Source organism: Tetrao urogallus, assembly GCF_951394365.1.
Source record: "Tetrao urogallus genome assembly, chromosome: 14".
Lineage (NCBI taxonomy): Eukaryota > Metazoa > Chordata > Aves > Galliformes > Phasianidae > Tetrao > Tetrao urogallus.
In genome coordinates this window covers 8478170-8500404 of record NC_136827.1, presented here as the reverse complement: position 1 = coordinate 8500404, position 22235 = coordinate 8478170, and the positions used below count along the sequence as shown (strand labels likewise).

Genomic DNA, 22235 nt, shown 5'->3' with positions numbered 1-22235 from the left:
CCTAGCAGGATTTTGTATTACTGTGGCCTCTGGGCCCAGCTACTTGCTTTTCAACTTTTCCAGCGTGCACTGGGCTCCTACTGCTGATGCTTAGATCTTAGTAAGCGTGGGTTAAGCAATGCGTGCATGCGATTGGGGTGCAGCCTTTGTCTTGGGAAGGGACAGGGAGAGGCAGGCAGGAAGCTGCTTGTGACCGTTTTGTTTGTTCAGTTGCCTCCAGGTCCCCTTTGCTCCACCGGAGCTCTTGGAAGGCTGTTTGGAGGCACTCAGGAACAAATTGGTTGCGATTGATTTTGGCAGTTCTTGTACCCCTTGCTCCTGACAAGCATCCTGCTGCAGAAGAGCCTTCCTAACTGGTAGTATTCAGGAGTTGGGTGGGTTAGTAAGCCCAGAGAACACAGCAGGGCCACGCTTTGTGTATTAGGGCTCTTAGTCTTCATGGTTTGCACTGGGGTTTGTGTTAAGGCAGAGCAACTGTAAGAGACTAATGAACGTTGGTCCAATGCATGTCCAATGTCTAGAATGTAGTTTTGTGCTGTGCTAAAAGGGGATGGGCACATGCAGTTCCTGAAGTTCTCTGCCTACTGGGCCATTAAGCTGTGGTTTATAATGTTTTGAAGGACTTTTTTTTGCTCCTAGAGCAAGGGCTTGGCATGATGGTACTGCTGGGACAGCGAGCTGGTCCTTTCTGGAGCTCTTTCATAGACTTCTGTCTGCAGAATAGCGTAAAAATAAATCCCTTTCAAGCCTGACACAGTAAACTTCATTAAGGAAACTCAAATTCTGAAGGAAAAAATGCTGCTTCCCTCAGTCCCTGAACGGCAGCAGAAGTGTCACTTGAGTTGCTGACAAACTCCTGCCTCATCTCTGTGTGCAGCCTGCAGTAACTCCCCCTCTGAAATATGAAGTATTTAGAATTGCCAAATTTGGAGTTTCTCATCCATTTCCTCCCTTAGTTTTCACGGTGTGGAAAGATGAGATGTATGTGCTCTGCACACACTGCACAGCCAGAGTTGCCTCCCTCAGCCGACGACCAGCAGGGTTTTGCAGCTGGTTGTGTTTCTGGTGACCTAGATGAATTCTGATCCCTGATGCATGTGGGATTTCCCTCCCTCCCACTTTTAGCTTTTAGGGTGTTGTTTTTTTTTCCCCTTTATTGATAGTTTCTGACATTTTTGAGGGAAGCTCGTGCTAACTAATAATTGAACCACCAACAAAAAGCATGAAAAAGACCTCAACTGAACTGAGGGGATTTGTTTTCGTTTAAATTGGCAAATTCTGTAAATGCAGAGCAGGAAAACATGATCTTCCCTGTTGTCATTTCTTTATGGGAAACAGCTTGAGCCGTGTGTAAGGGGCTGTGCCCTCTGGAGGGGCTCTGCGCCGAGGAGCTGTGTTTCCCACAGCCCGTACTCCTCCCTTAATCTTTTGCTCCAGAACTCAGGATGAATCTCTGGGCTTATTGGGTGGTTTTTCTTTTTTTTTTTTTTTTTTTTCCCTAATCTTGTTTTAGAGTGAAATCTCTGCTGACCTGCCAACCACAACAAGCAGCGCAGGATCCTGCTGCCTGTGAGTCTGCCCCTGGCAGCCCCTCTGCTCAGGGTTTATCTCTGAGGTTGGAGCCCAGCCTGGGGTTCAGATACTTTCCGTTTTACAATTCAGAGTACTATAAAAAATGAACAAATAGCAGCCTCTTTCCCAAGCACACACATATACGTGTATACACACATATGCAAAGCTTAATTCTTGCTGTCCGTGGGCCTGGGGGCTGTTTACATACAGCACTGCGTGTTTATATATGGAGTTCATCTCCTCAAGTGAAGACAGATTAAGCAGCGGGGTGAATAGACCAGTTATGTGAACTATGGGATTTCCAACCTAGAAACACTGCCAACACCAAGCCAGACAAATTGGTAGCGCAGCAGTGTTTCTCATTAATGTACATAGAAAGTTGTGCCTTGCTGATAATGCACTACAGCATCCTGCTGGGAGATTTGGGAACCCATCTGGGAGCAGCCAGCAGAGTTGCATTAGAGGCTGGGCTGTGTCTTCTCGCTTTCCTCTCTTTCTCCTCTGAGAACCTTGCAGGGAAAAAAGCCATCCAGCTCCTCTGTGCTGACATCCCGAAGTCTGTGGAAATAACAGTATGTGGATGGCATGGTTTGCTGAACAGGAATTAGACTATTGCAGTCTCCCTACAGCCTTTTCCTTCTGTATGTGGTTCCCGTTTTCCATCCTCAAACAAATTATTTCAAACTTAGAAGTAAGGTTACCTGTCAGAGTTGTACACCATGGCTTGCTTTGTTGTTGCTAGTGTTGATACTGATGCTCAGGTTTGTGGGGTGGTTTTTGTATTCTACAATGAAGCACTCTCATGTTCTCTCCAGCCTCTGCGCTTCTAAAGTGAAGCTTCTCCTGCTGACAGCAGGCTGGGGCTGGTGATGCTGCTGAGCTGACCTGGAACTGCTGATTCTGCTGGACAAAAGAAAAAAATCAAGTCCAGTTTTTTTACAAGATAGGAAAGGGCAAAAATGTACATTTTTGAACTTAATGCTTGTTCGTGGCAGATTCTTCAGAGCAGAAGATGCGTCTGCTGTATGGTCCAAACCATCAGTCACATTCAACCATTGTTCAGGGGCTGGTGTCAGGTGGGTAAGGAAAACACTTTGGGGAGTGTGAGCACGTGTCTGCAGTGGTGGGGAAGGCATGAGGCCATGCAGCTGGCCAGACAGTGCAGATGGTGCTAGGCTGCCTACGCTGGGATATTATTGTCTCTCCTTGCTTCATTTTGGAGAAGGAAGCTGGCACTCAGCTCTCATTGTTTGGAGCCAGATAACAGTTTGTGGTGGGACCTGGCTGGGCCTTTCACTTGCTTCATCATGATGGATTAATAGGAACAATGCATTAGTGTGTTGTGGAGACGGATTAGGAACCAGCAAACCTTTCCTTTCCCAGCCATTGCTGTGTTTGAATGATGGCTTAGGCATCATTTTATCACATGAGTGATCGTCTCTTACCTGTCTGAAAGCATCTGCCTGCTACCTGCAGAGGTGGCATAATCAGTGTCTTACGAAGTGCTGATATCAAAAGTGCCCGCATGCATGGAGCTGTTTTGCATCACATTAACATTTTTTTCACTGCCTTTTTGTAGCTGATTTATTCATTAGGATCAATGCAGATATGCTTCTTGGAAAGCCAAAATGCTGCAACTAGCACTATTTTCTCTTCCCCCGACAGCGTTTCCTTAGAGGGGGTTATGTCGCTTCAGGATATGAATAATCTGGGTCAGCCTGTCCCCACATCAGTCTGAATTCCTTCTAGTAACTGTCATGTCTGCAATGCCATGTTGTGCCTGACTGTTGAAATGACAGAGAATAGATATCTGTGATTCATGGAAGGGAATAAGAAAGGCAATTAAAGTTAAGAATTTGGATTTGGCATAGAGATAGCCTAGAAATGCCCAGGAATGAGTTTTGACCTTGAACTGAAAGAATTTTGTGCTGAAAAGCTGTGTCCTACGTGGGTAGCGAGGTTGTGAACAGTGTCTGGGGAAGGATGAGTTTCCCAGTTGCTGCAGATCTTCAGGGGTCATGTTCCCTTGCCCATCAGTGTGTGCTCCCATCAGTTCTTGTGCAGAGTGGCCCAGGATGAGCCTATGGGGGTTGTCCACACGGTTGGAGTAAATCTGGGGAAACCTTTATGTGTTAGTGGCTGATTTTTCAGCTGTTGCTCACTGCCATCTTGCTATCTTGTGTAGTTTTCTTTTATGGTGTTTGTTATTTTAAATACACAGTTCTCTTATCTTTCCCAAATCCCACTGAGTTACTTCTGGTTTCTGCCATTAGCTGTCTGTTAGTCTTTATGTGCTCCCTGAGGGCTGGTTAGGTGAAGGCATGGGATGCAGTGCTCTACTGGAATCTTGCTCGAAGGCTCTGCAAAGCAGAGTCCTGTGGAGCTGGGAAGCTGCCAGCAGGCTCAGGCAATGCAAACTCCTCCATCTGGGTAGGCATGACTTATGGTGTATGTAAGAAGCTCGAGGTGCTCTATGCGAGCAGAAGCATTGCCCTACCACTGACAGAGATCCTCCCTACAGGGCAGACAGCAGCTATATTTCACTAAGCAATCCCATTAGCGTATAAAAGCACAATATGGACAAGAGTTCTGTTTCCACTGAATGGTGCCTGGGTATTTTATGTTCCTCAGTGTTGAAGTCTGGCTGAGCTGTCAGCTTCCACTCTGAAACGAGCCAGAGTGTTTTCAGCAGTGTGAGTGCAATAGGGATGTGATTTTAGGGTTATGCATCCATGAGCTCTGGGCTGATGGAGCGAGTGGTGCTGACTGCCTTGTGCTGGGAGTGGGTCTGTGAAGTGCTCCAATTTGGCAAGGCAGTTATCTTGGCTGTTCTATATTTTTTTCATTTAGAAAAGTGCAGTTCTTATCTTATGAAAATAGAGATATTTCTCCATGAAGACAGAATTTCCCTAGTTAAACATCCTGGTTCATCTGCTTCAAGAAACATCCTCCCTTCGTAATTTATTTGCATTTATTTGCCAGTGTTATATAATTATTAAATAGAACTTGAGACAATGAAAATAATACTTTATGGGAATGTTCTGACTTCTTACAAAGGTCTTAATTTTGTGAAAGTGCCCTTCTGACTTGCCATCCTCTGTACAGAGTTGCGTAGCAACTACCTGCCCTCTTAGGTCCTGTTTGGAATGGAATATTTTTTTTGTGGTGAAGATGAACTTGACTTTAAAATAGATATTTTGATCCTATTGAGTCATTTCTCTCTGGGAAATAAAATGACTTGGACTATGATTAAACTTTTCACAAATTTGGTCTGATGATGGATGTTTCTTGCCAATTCCAAAATGTTTTTGTTTGGGACAGTTGGACTAAAACCAAAGGAAACTGAGGGTTGGGCTGAGTGATGCTCCCTTCTCATCCAGAGGCTTGAAAACACACCCATGGCAGGGAGAAAAAGGGATTTTTGTGATTTATTCATTTGCCCGATGGATGTTCTGTTGCCCCAAGTGTGTGACTTTGAGGATCCCATGGGAGTGAATCCTATGAAGAATCACATGAAAAGTTCCACCTGGTCCGTGCGTGTGTTTATGGGACCATGTTTCAGTTGAGCTCCCTAGCTTCTGGGAAAGGGAAACTTCCCTTCTGGAAGGGTGCCTCATGCTCTGAGGATATGTCAGAGTTCTGTTAACTTTCCTTTGGAGAGCCATGCTCTCTGCTTGGTACAGCAGAACTGGGGCTGTCGTCTGCCACTGGTGTCCTCAATACTGAGGAGGCAGCAGGGATGGAAGAACGGAGAGGACGCTGATGAGTATCATTCAGCTGAATGACAGCTAATGTGGGGGAGATGAAAACTTCTCACAGATGCTCATGGCAAAGGCTAGAACCTGATGTGAGTTTTTCTCTCCTTCAAGGAAAGTTTGGCTCCTCTGCCTTTGTGTGACCTCCTGATTTAGCACCTCAGGTCTTCCAGGGTGGTGAAGAAAATAGCTGCAGTGATGGGCTGTGGGTGTAAATACTCAGTCCCTTGCTCTGAAGGAGCTGAGCCTGGCTGACAGTGAAGGCAGTTCACACATCCCTAATTAGTGTGATTACTTGCAGGCACAGCTGCTTCTCCTCCACAGCACTCCCCTCCTGCACCCCAGCCCTGCCAGGAGGAGCCCGATGGATGTGAGCTTCCATCCCTGCCCTCCTGGCTCTGGGCTCACACTAGGAGAGGACGGGAGCCACGGTTCCTCTGTGCGCATAAAGCAGCGTGAAGCCAATGCCTGAGCTGCTGGCAGGACAGTGAGGTTCTTATTCTCTCACGACAGCTCAGCCACAACACCTAGCCTTGCCAATAAGCCTTCCCCCATCTCACTTCAAATTGAGTAAATGCCTATTTATAACAGGAGCTTAGTATTGTTTGTGCAAATGTGTATATCTGGCTGTATCTGTTTTCTCTTGTGGGATTTCTCTGTGAAATCCATTTGGTAAATGAATCTTTCATCTCCTGAGGCCTTGCAAATCTCTTGTGCAACCTCTGGTTTCACGTTCTGCATTATGCCTTTTTTTAGGCTAAACAGATAACCTTGAGACCCACTGAGACTTTCTTTCCCGGTTAGTCCTTCTAGAAGATCACAGGACTCTGTGAAATATGTGTTCTTCAGTGGTTATGAAGAAAAATAAAAATTCCAAGTATCCCTGAGGAGGGGAAATAAAGGCAGCAGCAGGGATTTGTTAACATTTAGGCAGAATCAGCCAAGAGACTGACACTGTCCAGATGGAAAGACCCACTTCCTGGCTGTAAAGATAACTCACTAAAGGAAACATTAGTTGTGGCTGCATTGGCAATGAGAAATACAATCTCTGCCAAGAATTCACCCCAAGTCCAGTGGGAGCTGCTTCTTTTCCTTTCCCTTGTGTGAAGGGTTCAAGTTTACTTAGTTGGGAAATATGCCTAGCATTTCCTGGAGGGGAATGATGGCCTGCTAGGTAAAGCAGACTTGTGAGAGCTGGAGTTAGTTCCTTGCTGTGCAGGTGATGGTGGATGGCACTTAGATGTGGTGAGGCGTGGGTGCATGGCTCCCTGCTGGTCCTGCATTACCTGGGCAAGGCCATTGGTGGCACATTGACACATCATGAGCACCTCCATGCCAGGCATCCAAGCGGGATGCTTGAGCCTGCACATCCTGAGCAGCTTCTGGCCATCTCAGCTCAGTGATGTGCGATGCCAGACCTTGTTCTGTCTCTGCAGCATTGTATTCCCTCTGCAAGAAGGATGTTCAGCAGTAGGCATGACCAAAGAGCAAAGGTTTCCAGGTTTGCCTGGAGGGACTGCATACAACAGTGATTTTGTTGGTTAACCCCTCCCCCTCTCCCCCCAAGCTTGCTGTATAGCAGGGAGAGCTGAACTGGCTGTGCTAATGCTTCACATGCAGCCAACGGGCAGAGGATCTGATGAGATTATATTTGTCTGTAGTTCTCTTTCCCTGAGGTATTCAATAGCCTTTTAAGCTACAAAATTAACTGAGCAAATTGAATGCTAGGCCATAGATCAAGAATTATTGGCTCATGATTTGATGTGGAGGGGAACACAAGCTGTATTGCAGTGTGCATTTAACTCTCCACATTTAGACCACCTCACTTTGATGTGCACAGCACGTTAATTCACTTATTTGAAACGATGGAACCCATCGCAGCCCAATGCTGGGCTCCAGCCCATGGCTGTGCCTCACACTGTATGTGTTTTACAACCTTTTCATTGTTGCCATGGCACAGATAAATACTTTAATGCTTTTACTTTCAGATCATTGAGATTTTTCTGTCTGTTCAATTGATTGTTTTTCCTTCTTTTAATTTTTTTTTTCTTCCCATGAAGTTGAATGTTATGCTCAACCTGGGAACGTCCCTTTGTTAACTGGGCATGATGCTTATTTCCAAGTGCTAGAAGTGATATGTTGAAAATAATCTTTGTGTAGGATCTATTTTGGTTTGCACTTTTACAGAAGTTTCTGAATTTTACATGGATTCAAAATACTTCTTTATTATCTTGGCTTTCCAGAGTGACATAAATAACAGCACTAAGTGTGTAGCTTCTCTGGGGAAACTGAGTTTGTGTAAGAGAGCATGGGAATGAGGATGGATACATTTTTTTCTTTAAGATGAAGTTTTAGAATAGTTTGCTTGTTTGTGAACATAACAAAAGCAATAAAAGGAATTGACTTTCTGATATCTGCAACTGGATTCCCAGCCATCCTTTCCATAGAAGCAGTGACTGTTCAGCATGGAGCACGTCAGGCAGGTGCTCCGTACAAGATGTGGCTTTCCCAGGCTTATCCAAGCTGGAGCTGTATCAGAAGGCCAGGGCTATATCTTCAGCCCTTTTTAACCTTCTCCTTGATCCAGGTTTCCTCTCTGTTTTGGGTTAGGTCACTCAGAATCTCCTGTCGGTTTCTCACAAATTGAAAACACTCCAGCAATTTTCTATTTATGATTTCTTTTTCTATTTATGATTTCTTTTTCTATTGTCCTGTCAAAGCTGGTTAGGATCCAGTGTGTCCCAAGTTCACTATTGTCTTCTGGCCCAGTCATTAAGGGCATAATTTGTCATGTTGAGATCTGGAATGGGTCCATGCTGCACTTGCTGTGCTTGATCACCATCTGTAGCCAGCTCTGTCCTGCACTGAGAGCAGTGGCTTTAATGTGGGTTGGTGGAGGTTTTCACTATTTATTTGATTTTCTCTTCTGTGTTTCTTTCTATCTGACACAGCCAATATGTTGTGTAAGTAACTCAAAGTTGATATCGCCTAAGAAGAACCTGTGCTCCTATCAGTTTTGATATGGCAAGGGAAAATAGCATCAGTTTCCTGAAAACCACACGCCTGGCCTGACAGAAAAAGCCGCATGATGTGGGTCACTGCGACACGACTGGCAGTCCTACCAGGAAGGAATAAACCAAGCAGTGTTACAACGCTGAGGAGTTTTGTCCAAATGCCAGGGAAAAGGAATAGGGGAAAAGCGATGACAGAGCACACTGCAGATCAGAACTGACAGAGCTGCTACGGGAGCATGGGTGAGAAGATGGCTTGCTGATGTTTCATGTCAGAAGGAAACCAGCGGGGAGATGGAGGGAGAGAGTGATGTGTACGTGCCAGTGGGACCAGGGCTCAGATTGCCCGGAGTGACAAGGGGTCAGGCGAGTGCTGGGACAGGCTGGTGGAGCTGCTGAGATTTAGTACTGGTCACGTGCGAGCTGGGAAGGATGCTCGTTAGTAAAAGGAAGAGCTGTATCTATTAGATGTAGTTTTGCTGAGAGCAGCAAAACATTTGGTAACTTTCTTCAGCCATGTTAATTTGCTGTGTTACATAGCTGACCTTCCACAAACAAGCCATACACATTAAGCACCCTACAAAGAGCATGCATGTGCCTTCAGGGATCTTCATGCTTGGCTGCAGCCAGGAGAAAGCCTCGCACGCTAGTCTGTTTATTGCTAGATTCCCAGTGTTAATAGCTCTAGGATATCAGCATCAGGCTGGGAGATAAAGGTGTCTTTTCTTTCCCAGGTGGGCTCCTCGTCCTGCCACCTCTGAGGTGCTGTGTCTACCAGGAAATCTGAGGATTGTCTCTGATGCTTTTGAAGAGCAAACGGAGGTGCATGCATTTCTATGTCAGTGCAATATCCCTTGTCCTTGGTTGCTTCAAACCTTGGCTGCTCCCCCACACTACAAACAGCCTGTGCCATGCATCCTGCATCCTTATTTTCTTTTGCATCTTCAGCCCATTAATAGCTTGCCACTGGGGCTGCTTATGAGTAGGGAAGGAATTGGGAGAGTTTGTTATTGAGCTGAGTACATGGACAGCCCCATGGGTTCCTCGTTGTAGGAGAACTACTTGTGAAGTGTGTCCAAATCCAGCCGAGGGAGCTGACCTCCTGGTCTTTGCTGACAGAGCTGCGCTCACAGCTTTCAGGGCTGGGTCTCAGCTTGTGCCAGTTGGCACTTTCCATCTGCAAGCTGTTGTGATTTGTTCCAGATGGTGTGTGAGAGCTGCTGTGCCCCCGGTTACTGGTTGCTCAGCTCACGATCTTGCTTTGGCATTTTGCATGCGACCATTCGCACCCTGGTCTGTGGTGGATGAGGAGGGGACATGCTGGGCTCTTGTGTACTCCAAGAAGTCTGTTCCCATCCACTTCAGATTTTAATCACTTCCCAGAAAGTGCGTCAAAGGCAGAATGAAAAAGGTATTGTTGCCCCCAAAGAGTCTGCAACTGAAATGGAAACATTCAGCTGAAAGGGTGGAGACTGGAAAGACTAATGGCAAAGCGTCAGTGATCCCAAATTCAGATTACGATGCCCTGGTTTTTGTTTAGGTTTTTTATTTTTTCCCCCTGTATTCTCTCATGTTTTCTTAGTGCCTTCTGAATGGGAAAAGGATGTTTGTGAGGAGTGTTTGGATGAAGGAGCTGGGAGAAACTGAAGGAGCAACATGCAGTGTCAGGCGAGGGATTGAGAAATATGGCCTGGATGCAAGGAGCTCTGGATGAGATTAAGGAGAGGGGTGCAGAAGGGTAAAATTAAAAAATAATAATAAATAAATAAATTTAGAAACGGAGGAAGGAAGTTTGTTGCCTCTTCTGACTTTCTGCCATAGCTTTGCTCCTGTGGTGCCCAGCCTCTACTGCTGCCTGCCCTCTCTGCTCTTCTGCCACCTCCTCAACCGCTGTCACCCTCCAAAAGACTCAGCACAAACTCCTGAGCTCTGCTGCCCTTCCTGACTGGATCTCAGCCCGGGTTTCGTGTTGTGCCCCCTCTGTGGCAGCAATGGCACAGGGTGAGCTCCACCGCAGCGCTGGGGCTGTGTTTGTGTCTGCTCCGTTTGTTTACGTGCTCAGTAAGCGGTGGTTGAAGACACACAATCTATTTATGTTTTCCATCAAGATCTTCCCATGCCTGAAAGGCAGTCTGCTTGACTTAGCATTCCCGAGATGCTGCCAAGCACAGCAGAGTGCTGAGGAAGTGCCTCCTGCCTGTGCAAGCAGGAGGGCAGCAGGAAGACAGTGAGGCTAATGCTTTGTGAGGCATTTCTGTGCAGAGGCAATGGTTGTTTGGCCTAGAAGCAATGCTACGGTCCCATAAATCAGTTAATACCAGAGTTGGGATTGCAGCACACTACACACTTTGTGTTGAAGGTGACTGAGGAAAGAGTGGGGACGTGGAGCTCTGTGCCCTTCTCTGCACTATGTGAGGGAACATGCAAATTCTTGAAAGGTTTCCTTCTGTTTGCTTTTTCTGAGTATGGAAGACAAGCTGATATGGTTGTACTCCTTACTCTCTGCACTCTGATGAGATAAACGTCAGAACTGAACCAGAATATTTTCATTGAAAAGGGCAAAGAGAGAGTAAATGTGACATCTCTTAAGCCTGACTGTCTGCCTTGAAGGTGCACAAGCGATGAGAGCTTCAGCTGCTCTCCTCCATCCTTTCCTCCTATGTGTATTAAGGATATTTTCTGCTCACCGCAGAATCTCTCATCTCCTCCCCATTGATTCCTTATGCTCCTCCAGGAAATCCTCTGGCAGCACAGAGGCACAGCATGCAGCAGGGTCCCCAGTGCTCTCCCTCATGCCTGTGCACGGCACTGGTGCCAGTGTCAGTGGTGCATGGGGGCTGCACAGTTCCTCTCCAAGCAGCTCCTGTTCCAGGCTTGCAGACAGACAAGTCTCCAAGGGGAAAATACAGTGGGTGGATTTTTTTGCAGAGGGTTAGGTTTTTAATCTGGCAACCTCTACAGCTATAGATAGATGTCTGATAAAACTTCTTGGCATGGGGTATAGGCAGACGAGAAGGGATTTTCATCCTCAAGTGTATCATAAAAGATGCAGTAAAGGCTCTTGTGTCCTGATTGCTGTTGGAGGACTCTGCTTCCAGTGAGGAGCACTGTGTTCATCAGTATCTGTAAGTAACTGAGGCATGTTGGGCTGCACAGACACATACTGTGGTGAAGAGTTTCTTGCATACAATGTGTGTTCTTTCTGGTCATCCCAGCCATTTCTGTCCCTCACTGTAGTCATCCTCATGGAAACAATGCAGCTTAAGGCCTAAGTTTTTGTGCACAGTCCTTCATTTTTGGAAGTGCAGTCAGTAGGGGAAGTGGGTTTTCTACCACGATCTGCACCAAAAGTTCAGGCATCTTGAGGGTGCACGTGTTGCCTGCAGTTAGACAGGAAAGAAATCTTCAGAAAGGTGGCGAGGGTATTTTAAATAGCTTGATCTAAAATTGATACTGCTCTGTGTGTCTGTGACAGCAGGCTAAAATAATATTTTGAGGCAGATGAAGAAAGCTGCCTGATGTGGAATTTGGTTGATCATGACTGACATGGATATTGGGGCAGTTCCAGGGAGAAGACATGTACGAGCAAATCCTCTGGCAGCTCAGCAGCGGAGTGGCTTAGTGCCTGGGTAGAAGATTTCAAGAGGTGAGATCTCAAGAATAGCAAAGCACCAGAAATCTTTGTAGCAAAGAAGAGCATCTGTAGAATATGCCAGGTTCCAAAAAATCAGCTCTCTCACATCTAACCAAGGCTAGGGCAGCGTGCTCTGAGCAGGCAGGTGGCTGGCCCAAGGAGTGCAGCGTGCACCCCCGGGTACCCCTGAGCAGGAGGCACGCCGTGGCCATGCAGCATGCTTACTAGTCACAGCATCCCTGGGAAGAGGGAAGGATCCTCAGAGCAAGTTTTTCAAACACATCTTGGAGCCTGTGCTCTTCCCTTCTTTTAGTCAAAATTTGTGCAAAATATCGAGTGGAGAAACGAGAGGCACCTGACTCAAATGGTTTACTGCCTTCTTCTGAACTGTTTTGTTTCTGCGCTGGTAGTTTTGCAGTCACGCAGCATAAGAATGTAAAGGGGAAATTACTGCTAAACGGCCCTTTCTAAATCACTGTCAGCAAGTAGCAGGAGATGAGCCAGAAATCCTGTTCTTGTCAGCCTCACTCCAGTAATGCATTGTCCCAATTCAAGGAGAGCCCTCATCTTTTTCAGCTGTGTGTAGGTTGAGCCAAGTAGTAAGTCATGTAAATGATCGATTTGCTTTACTGCAGGTGATTGAAATGTGGCACAGTGGCAGGAAGAGTAGCATGCGTGGCTTGAGATGGATAAATAATGAATGAAGAAATAGTTTGCTTGTAAATGGCAGCTCCTGATTTTCAGCTGAAGTTCCAGGTTTCCATCTTGCTGTGCCTGGCTTTTGTCATGTAAAGCAGAAGAGAAGAGCATGAGGCCTGCGATGGCACATAGCTGGGCTGGTGGCATCCTGCCCCAGCAGCAGGGATGGGATCTCAAGACTGAAGAGTGCTGGCCCGGATTCAGATGGCCTAATTTCCACCTTTGTCTCCATCTGATGTTTCCTATTGGCAGATGCTGCTGAAAGCTGTGGGTCTTCCCACACTAGGCTGGGAATTTAGGCAGAATTTAGGTCAGCTGAACCTGGGCCAAACTGTGGCTTGTCTAACTGTTCGTTTGATACTTGCTTGTCACTTTGAGGATGTACCTTCCTTCCTGAGAACATGGTATCTGCTTCCTGCTGGGGGGGAAGAGAGCGGGGTTCTCGGTCAGCAGACATTCCAGCTGGGAAGGAAACCATCTTTGTCCTGGTTGGAGAAACACGCAGGTCTGAACTGGGAACAGCGCGCCAAGAGATTGGGGGTAGTCAGGAAGGAAAAGATACATCAGAAATAATCTCTTCTTATTGCCAGGTGGTGTTCTCAGAGTCTCTTCTGTCACGGTAATTATGATTCAGGATAATAATCTTCAGACATTTCCTTGTCCTTCACCAGGTGTCCATAAGATGCTCTGTGAAGGTAGAGAGTCACCTCCATTTGCAGGTGGCACTACCGAGGCTTTCAGTTCTTCAACCAGCCCACATTGAGGCTGCCACGGAGCAAGTTCTTGCAAGTGCCAATGCCCATTCGCAACTTACCTTTCTGGGCTGCAAACAGTTAAATTGCAAAGCTTCTGCATAGAGAAACACATGCCTGAGGTCTGCAAACCTCACTGGAAAAAGTTTGGTTTAATTTTAGCATAGTGTGCTGCAGGCAGGTCCTGAGGTTATGGTCCAGGATTTCCAGGGATTAATCTAAGTAGGGCACAAATTGCTCTGGGTTGTGGAAGGTCACCCACTGCCACTGCCTTGTTACAGAGCCCTCTGCGCACTGCTTATTTCCCACTGCTGCCCCAGGCAGCGAGCTTCACTGGAACAGTGGGGATGAAGCTGGAGAAGGGCTCGTGCTGTGGTGCTGGTTTGTACCCAGCCATGCTGTAGCAGGCCAGGCTGTTTCAAGGGCAGTTTGCTGGCTGGTGGAAAAGCATGTTATGGCATATGTTGGTCACTGGGGGCTGACAGCAATGAAGAGTGAATGAAGCTGGTGGCACGCTGCCTGCAAGAGGTTGTTTGTTTGTTTGTTTTCAGCTTCTTAGCCAGATTTTAGACTGAGCTCTGCTCCTATCAGTACCACCTCATCTATGCAAAGCTGGCTCAGACATGCCTCCAAGCTGCAGTTGTGCTGCTGGCTGACTAGCCCTCTAATGCATGGCGTGCTGGCTTGGAAGGAGTCCCCCAAATACTCACATGGGGACTTCATTAACGCAGAGCAGCAGACGGGAGGGATGTTGAGCGGGCCAGCTGGAGAGTGTGAAGGCAAATGGAGTCATTGGATGGAAGGGGGATCTTGGAAGGTGGCTGTGTTTGTCTAGACAATGTCTGTGATTTACATTTTTTTTCTCTCCCCGAACCTAGTCCATATTGAATATTGCAATTGAAAGTGTATGCATTCTCTGGTTTGTCAGTGCTTCCTTGGCTCCTGCCTTGGACTCACACAGTGCTCCTGCAGAGAGGACCGGTTTGGCAGCACTGGGAGTGCATCCAGGAGGTCTTTCTGCTCCTCCCTCACATCTGGGAGGAGAGGATGTGGACTGAGTCCTGCTTGGGAAAGCAGCCACAGGGTTGTCCCCTTAGAGCTGCGATGCACACAGGCCCAGCAGCTCCTCACTGGCTGAACCAAGACCCATGGCTGCTCCAAACTGCTGCCACTGGGAGATGCGTGTGCTGGAGGCAGCAGCCCAGCAGGAAAGGGGTCTGCTTGTTCTCAGGACATAAATAGCAATGTACCTTTCATGGAATGTCACAGAGCTGACGGGGGGCTGTGTTAACTGGGGAGCTGTCAGTCATAGTGGCTTAATGTGCCAGTTAGCAAGTTTCATCAGGGGTTTTGAGATGGGCTATGAGGACTGTGTTGGCAGGAGGTATCCTGTGTAATTGCACAAATTCCAGCTTCCTCCTGCCCATGGCAGGCTGGGAGGGACTGGGGCACACCCCCTGCTCACAGCAGATGCCTGCAGCCCAAAATGCTTGGGTTTATGCTTCTTCTCAAGAAGCCTGTCTGTGTCTCTTACATATTCTCTTTGTCTCACTTTGTCATGTTTTTCCATTGTCTTCCACGCTTGCTGAGGCTGCAGTTCAGCATTTTTCTTAAAGGAAAAAAAAAAATCCTGTTTCTGAGATGTGATATTTCCTGACCCACCACTCAGCAAAACCTCGCTAGAGTTGTCCACAGCCTCACTGCACTCTTGTCTGAGATGGATTTTAACTCAACAAGAGAGCATTCCTCATAATTGAATCAGTTTAATGCTTAATTAGAAAAATTCTCTGTTTCCTCAGGGAAGATGAGATGTGCTGCAGCAGAGGGCAGGCCAGGCGTGCTGCTCCTCATCAGCCCAGCACAGCTTCCCCATGGTAATGCAGTATGGGAGAGCAGAGCCTTCCATGGACGTGTGCTGCTTCTCGCTTTTTTGTTCTGTGTTTTGAGCAATGGAGGCCAGGGAGCTTGAGCTGAATTTGGGTATCTAAGAAGTGGTGGCTGCATGACAGGCGCCTTCATCCCCTGGGATCTCCTCCTTGGATATCCCAGTTTGATCAAGAGGTAGACTTTCTTTCTGGAAAAGAGCTTTTCCTCTGCCAGGCTTGTGAGAAAATCCCTGTGTGCCTAAAACAATAGGGGAGTGAAGAAAGAACACTACCAATTAATTCCCTTGGTTAGCATGCTTGCTGAGATCCAGAGCAGTTTAACTAGCTGCTAGTCCGTACGGTACCTCCAGGTCTTTCCCACAAGCAGCAGACCAGTCTGTATAGTGTCCTTTTTTTTTTCCCCAAAAAAACTGCAGATCATGTAGGAACAATCATGTTCTTCATCTTCTTCCTGAAATGTCAGCTCTGCTGTAACCTTGCAAGTGTCTTCCAGACAGTCCAAAGCGATGGAAGCTAGCTGCAGCTTCTTGCTCCCAGCCCCATCAAGGATGCTTGTTATTGCTGTCCTGCAGTCCCCTCTGGACAGCTTTGGCCAGAAGAAGCCTCTCTTGCCATTTCTACAGCCCAGAGCCAGTGCCTGAAATCCAGCTCTTGTCTTTGTATTGAGTTAGCACTGGGGGAGCTCGGCCTCCGCCAAACTCCCATAGCAGGAGCTGGATGCTGAGGGAGCTGGGACAGGAGTTTGCTAGTTTCTAAAACAAACTGTTTTAGTGGGTTTAGCACCAGACGGTGCAGGGTAGCGCTCTCTAAGGCTTCTCAGGCAGGGGGTTTCTGCTTGTCTAGAAATCCAAGGCAGTCCAGAGAGACACCTCTATCAGGTAGGAACTGTTGTGCATTTTTAAATTTGGTTCTAACAAATACCTGTTAGGCACAGTGTACTGTAGGACTCCTTTAAAACTCAAGTCCTGTGCATCTGAACTTCCCTGCATTGCCATTATCTGCCGTAAGCTAACAGGGAGAAAATGCACATTCTTTGCAAGCAGAGCCCTGGTGACCTGGGGAAATAAGAAAAGTAAGGGGTAAATGCCAGAAGGTCTGGTCTTTCTCCAGTGGTTTCCAACTGGAGTGCTTGCAGTGCTTGCCAAAAACTAACGAGGTCTGGTCTGCCTCCTGCTGTGCCGAGCTTGCGGCCAGCAGCCAAGAGCCGTGGTAGGGATTGAAGCCCAAAAGCAGGGTGATCCCTGCCTTCCAGAGCAGGAACATCCTGAAGCTCTCTGGGTCCTGCTCGAGTTGGCTTAATCATGGGGTTTTACATAACTCAGTGTCAGGTAGATGTTGAAATGTAGTTAGAAATGCAGATGATATCATCCTGGTAGGGAGCCTGAGGGAGAGATGCCAAAGGCAGAGGTGGCAGGTGCTGAGGATTTCATGCAGTGACGGCAGCAGCTCCGCTGGCTGCCACTCAGCTGGGGCATCACAGGTCCTTCTGTTTTTCATTGTCACGTCTGAAAATAGCTGCAGGATAACATGGTCCTGACACAGCGTGATGCCCGGGGCTGAGCTCTATGGGCAGGGGCTGAGAGCAGTGCAGAAGCCAGCATAAGAGCAGAGCAAGCTGCCTCTCCTGCCTTCATCCCCAGAGCCTAATATTAGCTCACCTGCGGGTATGACAGCTTTGCTGGCAGGCAGCCAGGCGGCCTTTTTGTCTCTCCCAGCTTATACAGCTCCCTTATGGTGGTGACAGCCCAATTATCTGAGCTTTTCCCATCTTCTCTGTTCCCGTTGACTTGGCTTGTGCTGAAGCGTTCTTGGGGGAAGATCAGTGTGTTTTAGCAGATGGACCAAGGCTGAAGAGCAAATTGTTTTAATCAACCTTCCCTTTTTTGGGAACATGGAGTACTTACTGAAGTGGCAAGGCGGCATCCATAATTTCACAAGGCAGCAGGCTTGTCTCTAAGGAGCTTCTCTGTTTCTTTGGATGCCGTGGATACGAGCAATTAACTTGCAAGACAAACTTGGCCTTTTGCCAAGGGCATTTGTATTTGCTTTCTGTTCTAGAATATGTGGGGTTGCATAAGCCTGTGGGCAAAAAAGGACCGACTTCTCCAGTCGCTCAGGGCATTGTGCTCTTCTGGAGATGCCAGCCATGTTGTTCAGTGCTGCTGGGGCCAATGAGAGCTGGTTCTGACTTGCTATCTCGTGGGACGGCCAGTTGGATGCAGTAATGTAGATGGTGTGACAAACACTGTATTCAGTGCAGAAAATAAAGATGGAAAACTTGCTTCCAGCTCATGAGGTGGTTCCCTGCTACTCCAAGCAGGGCTCCACGGTGACCTTCCTTCTGCACCAGCTCAGGAGTGAGCAGAAGGGAGTCTGAGAAGGAGATGAGCAAAGAATGCTTTCCATAGGTATAGTCAAGATCTGGCTCCCTTGACAGCTGTTTAAAACCTGATTTGATTTGTGTTACCAGTGGAGATATCCCCTTTCAGTGCGTCCTGCTAGGTCAATAAGCTGCTGTATAGGAGATGATGTTCTGTTTTTAACTCTGTGGATCCATGTGCCCTGAAACAGGACCACTTGCCTGCAGCATGAGGAGTCAGGTGGGCTGTGAGGAGGCTGGGGAGTCTGATGCACCGCTGTTGCTTTAGCAGCTGTTTCCTGTAAGGAATTTATTTACTGTTAAGAGAGCTTGGGAAACATTGTATCTGTTCCCAGCCTGATGTGCAGTGCATGCTCACATTGTCTTGGAAGTGGCAGTGTGATAACATTAAATTTAAGGTATGTCGAGACTCACAGAGTGGGAAAGATGCTGTTCCCTTCCTTTGGCACGACTGTAGGGCAAGCAGGTCTTGCCTGCGGGTCCCAGCTCAAGCAGGTGCCTTGTCAGTGCTGGGGATGCTCTTGAGGTGTGCATGGGCACCTCCTGCTCCTGTTGGAAAGCTGAAAGCTGCTCACAGTTTGGTGACAACATGAATTGTGAAACACTGTTGGATTTTCTTTGTGTGAAAGAGACTGTGAGCAAAGGAAATTATTAATTATCACTGCACATATTTTTATTGCTAATGATTTGGTTTGCTCTGAGTGGCAGTAGGAACTGTCTGTGGCTGTGTGGGTGGATAACAGATACTTGGGAGATGTTATAATTTGCATTCCTGCTTTTGCATGGCCAAGACTGTCATGGATCTGCTCTGTTTGCTGCCAGCTCCTGTAACTGTTAAGCAAGACTGTTGTTTGTGCTGCCCTGGGTTTTGTAGAACAATAAAGAGAATTTCCAAACTTGTCTAAGGATGCTTGCTTGTCTGTAGAGCCTAGAAGCTGTATCTCTTTGGCCTTCTTTATATCTGCTTTATGAAAAATAAAAGCTGTAGGTTGTAGTTGATCCTGTTGTTTGCTCTCCAAGGCAGCACACCTGGGATGTGTTTTATTTCATGGCCCTGATGCTGGGGAAAGATGCTTTGCACCTTTTCTTTCACTCTGCACCCTCCTATGCCCAGGAGCTGTTTTTTTGCCCTCCTTTCACAAATACCTGCAGCCAACATGATGGAGAAGCCTTCCTTGAAACAAAGCCTATCTGAAATACCATCACTCGGCTATCTCACTGTGCTATCAGAAGGACCTCTGACTCCTCTCCTCTTTCCTATATGTTTTTAGAACTTAACAAGGCTAAAGAGAAATGTGAGAATGCCTCAGAACTGTCCTCTGTGGGCTGGGTGCCCAGCACTGCTGTCAGTGGGGTCAGCACCTCACCAGGGCTGTGGGACCCGTTGAGGGGACATCAGCAAATGGACATCATGGTGGGGGAAATGAAGGGGTTTTCTACCTGATGCCCTTGCCTTTTGTCTCTATTTGCAAGTGCAATCAGTTCACGTATATGAATTTAAGCAGTTCTCTGTTTGTGCTTCTGCATCTCCAGGAGGAAAGGAAGAAGCAGTGGGGGTGAAATGCAGCCCTCCACCCCAGATCCACACTGGGTTGTTACTGTTAAAATATGACTAACGCTAAAAATAAGCCTGGTGTTGCTATAGAAACTTGCGCTGTTGCTACGTGTGAACCTGGAGAGAATTGTACCCTCCTCAGTACCTTGCTTTTCTCTTCCCCTCAGCTGAGCTCACCAAGGACTATCTCAACCAGAACTCCTCTGATCCTTTGCTGGGTTGCCATGGCTTTATGTTGTTGAGGTGGGAGGGGAGGTCATTATTTATCCTGTGTGTGTATGTATCTATGTGCTTTTCTATTGTTTCCAGCCTCCTATCCATAGTTTTTTTTTTGTCCCTGGTGATGCTGTTTGTTGGCCCCTTCTTGACTCCTTCATTGGCTTTGAGGCTTTGTGCAGTGCCCATGGGCAGCAGGAGGAATGGGTCCCTCACTGTACTGCCTGGGTTTCCATCCTAGTGGAGGAAGAAGCTTTGGTAAACTTCCTTTCAGTCTCAAGATGAAAAGGGATTTTGTGTTTGTTAACATTTTAACACCGTTTCAATCTGCCATCTCCATCTTCCTGTCCCTCCCAGCTCTGGTAGTTAATTTTCAGGAAGCTGCGTTCTTCCAGGCTCTTTAGAAGGAACCAACCAAGGGATCAGTTTACATTTTCCAAGCTGAAATGACAAATGCTGGAAACTTCAAGTCAGTTTGAAAAAGAAGCTGGGAATAACCCAGATACCAAATGGTCACAGCCCCTGAAGGCCCGTACAGCATCCTACACAAATTGCCCTGTGCCACAGGGTAAAGTTGTCCTCTCCGTTCCACCGCTGCTTTTTCTCACCTTCAGTGCACACAGATCTGAGAAGCAGCCCAAGTATTTTAGGCACCTGGATTTGGAAGTGATGCCCTACCTGAGCTTCTATGTCAGCACCTTCCTTTGGTTTTGTAAATATTTGTCTGAGTCTTTGCATTCTCTGGAATGCTGTATATTGGTCTTTGCACTCTATGAGAACTTGTTGAGCCAGGGGCATCCCTGGGGAGTCCTTGTGGGGTGATGGGCAGCTTCCCCAAGGCAAGGGCTCTGCTCTGAAAGCATTAGCAATTTGTTTACATTTGTAGCACCTTTCTTCTGTAAGGCTTCTGGTGCCATGCAGCTCATGCTAAGAAAACCATTTCAGCTATTGCCCTTCTGGTGCTGAAGAGCCAGAAAGGCTTGGGAGGGCTGGTTTCTGAATTGCTTTTTTGCAGAGTGGCTCCTCTGCTAATACCCAGACTTGAGAGGAAAAGGGTTAAAAATAGGAAGATGAGACATTGTCCCCCACCTTTTGGCACAGCAGAGGGGCCTTCTCTGTGCAGGAGTGGCTGTGGGGCCAGGTGATGCCAAGGTGTCTGCACAGTGATGAGCAGGTTGTGCCCCATCCAAACTTCATGTTATTCAGGCTGCACATAGCAGGCTTTTGTTTAAAGCTTGGCAGTGCTGCCTTGCTTGCAATTAGAGGAACTTTGCTGTTGAACCATCAAATATCTGATAAACACTGAACTGTGATTCTGCTTGTCCAAACATCATTGTATGTGGATGGAGTCTTGTTTATGATGTGGCTTGACGGACCAGAATCCAACGATGTAACGTGATTTGTGGTTTTTAATGTGACTGTTGGGCTTGATATTCCTTCTTCTGAAGTCAGTGAAAATAGGATCCAGCTTTTTTGTCATACTAAGGACAAGCAGGTTGGGATGAAGCTGGAACCTGTCCAGACTTGTGAATCAGACTCGACTTAAATCTCTTGAGAAAGTCTCAATCCAGAAAAAAGAAACAACAATCCAACAAAAAACCTAAGCTGGATTTTTGTTGTTTCCATTTTCATCAGCATCTGTAATTTCTGATGTCAGACTCTGACAGATGCTGCTCTGTGAGAATTCCAGCCTGACTGGAAGTAGGAGCTAAATCACAGGGAACTTGTTCAAGACTTATGGCCAGTCATAAGGATGGATGCCAAGGTTTTCATTGCAATAATATCTAGTATTTTGAGTATTTGTAATAATTAATATAGAAACAATAGTAAACTGAATGGTGTAACTGGAATCTGAACTCCTTTCCTTGGCTGAAGTTATGATATGCAGGTTATGAATTAGTCTTTTGAATACCTAACTGGGAATTTTTCATCTGGATGGAATATTGGGAACTGGAGTTATAACTTGTGATATCCCTATTTCTCCTATTTGGAGAAAGCCCAAAAGGTATAGAGCTGGATTTCTTTCCAAGGGCTTTGGACCACTGAATGATCTGAACAACTCAAATGCAGGATGGAAAACTCCATGAGAACCAGCTTTCTCATTGTATCCCAGTACTTGGTGTCATCAACCCGTGTAAGTATAAATAAGCCCTTCCAGAAGGCTTGATTCATGTTCAATTCCAAAAGTGGCCCCAGGCCAGCATTTCTATGGGGACAACTTCTGCAGTATTTTTGGCAGAACTTTCCCAGCCTTCATGCTTCCAGACACCGGTTTCTCTGATCAGCAATCCTGGACTCCTCAAATCCGTTGGCCTGCATCACAAAGCAGGTAATTACTTTGGCAAGGAAGAGTTGCTGATATGTCATGCTAGTGCAGGGTTTCAAAGAGAGGAAGGAGTGTTTTGATCTGAAGGAACGGGGCCAGCTTTTGTACAGAATTTCATACTCTCTATTTCATGTAGGTAATATGTATGTATGCTCTCTCTGCCTCAATTTTCCATTTGCGTTTTGGAAGTACCAACCCATTACTGTTATCTTACTTCATCAGTCTTTTTTAATTAGCTGGTAAGATCATCAGGGTAGGAACATTTAGCACACAAGGCATCTCCGGTACATTTAATGAATAATAACAAGCACAGTTGCCCAGCTTTTCTTTTTACATCCTCTCTTACACAAGAATGACTATTGGCTACTTCTGCAGCCTGCCCTCCATGCTGCCTCAGGGATGCAGTTCCCATAGGGCTTCTGCTGCTTCATGCAGGCATGTTATGGGAG

General features: G+C 46.8%; 1 protein-coding gene across 1 annotated transcript in view; it reads left to right on the top strand.

Annotated features, from left to right (window-relative positions):
• The window catches only part of NEURL1B (neuralized E3 ubiquitin protein ligase 1B), a gene marked incomplete at both ends in the record, with an annotated part of 75425 nt that overhangs the window by 841 nt on the left and 52349 nt on the right, over nt 1-22235 (top strand). The window lies entirely within an intron of this gene.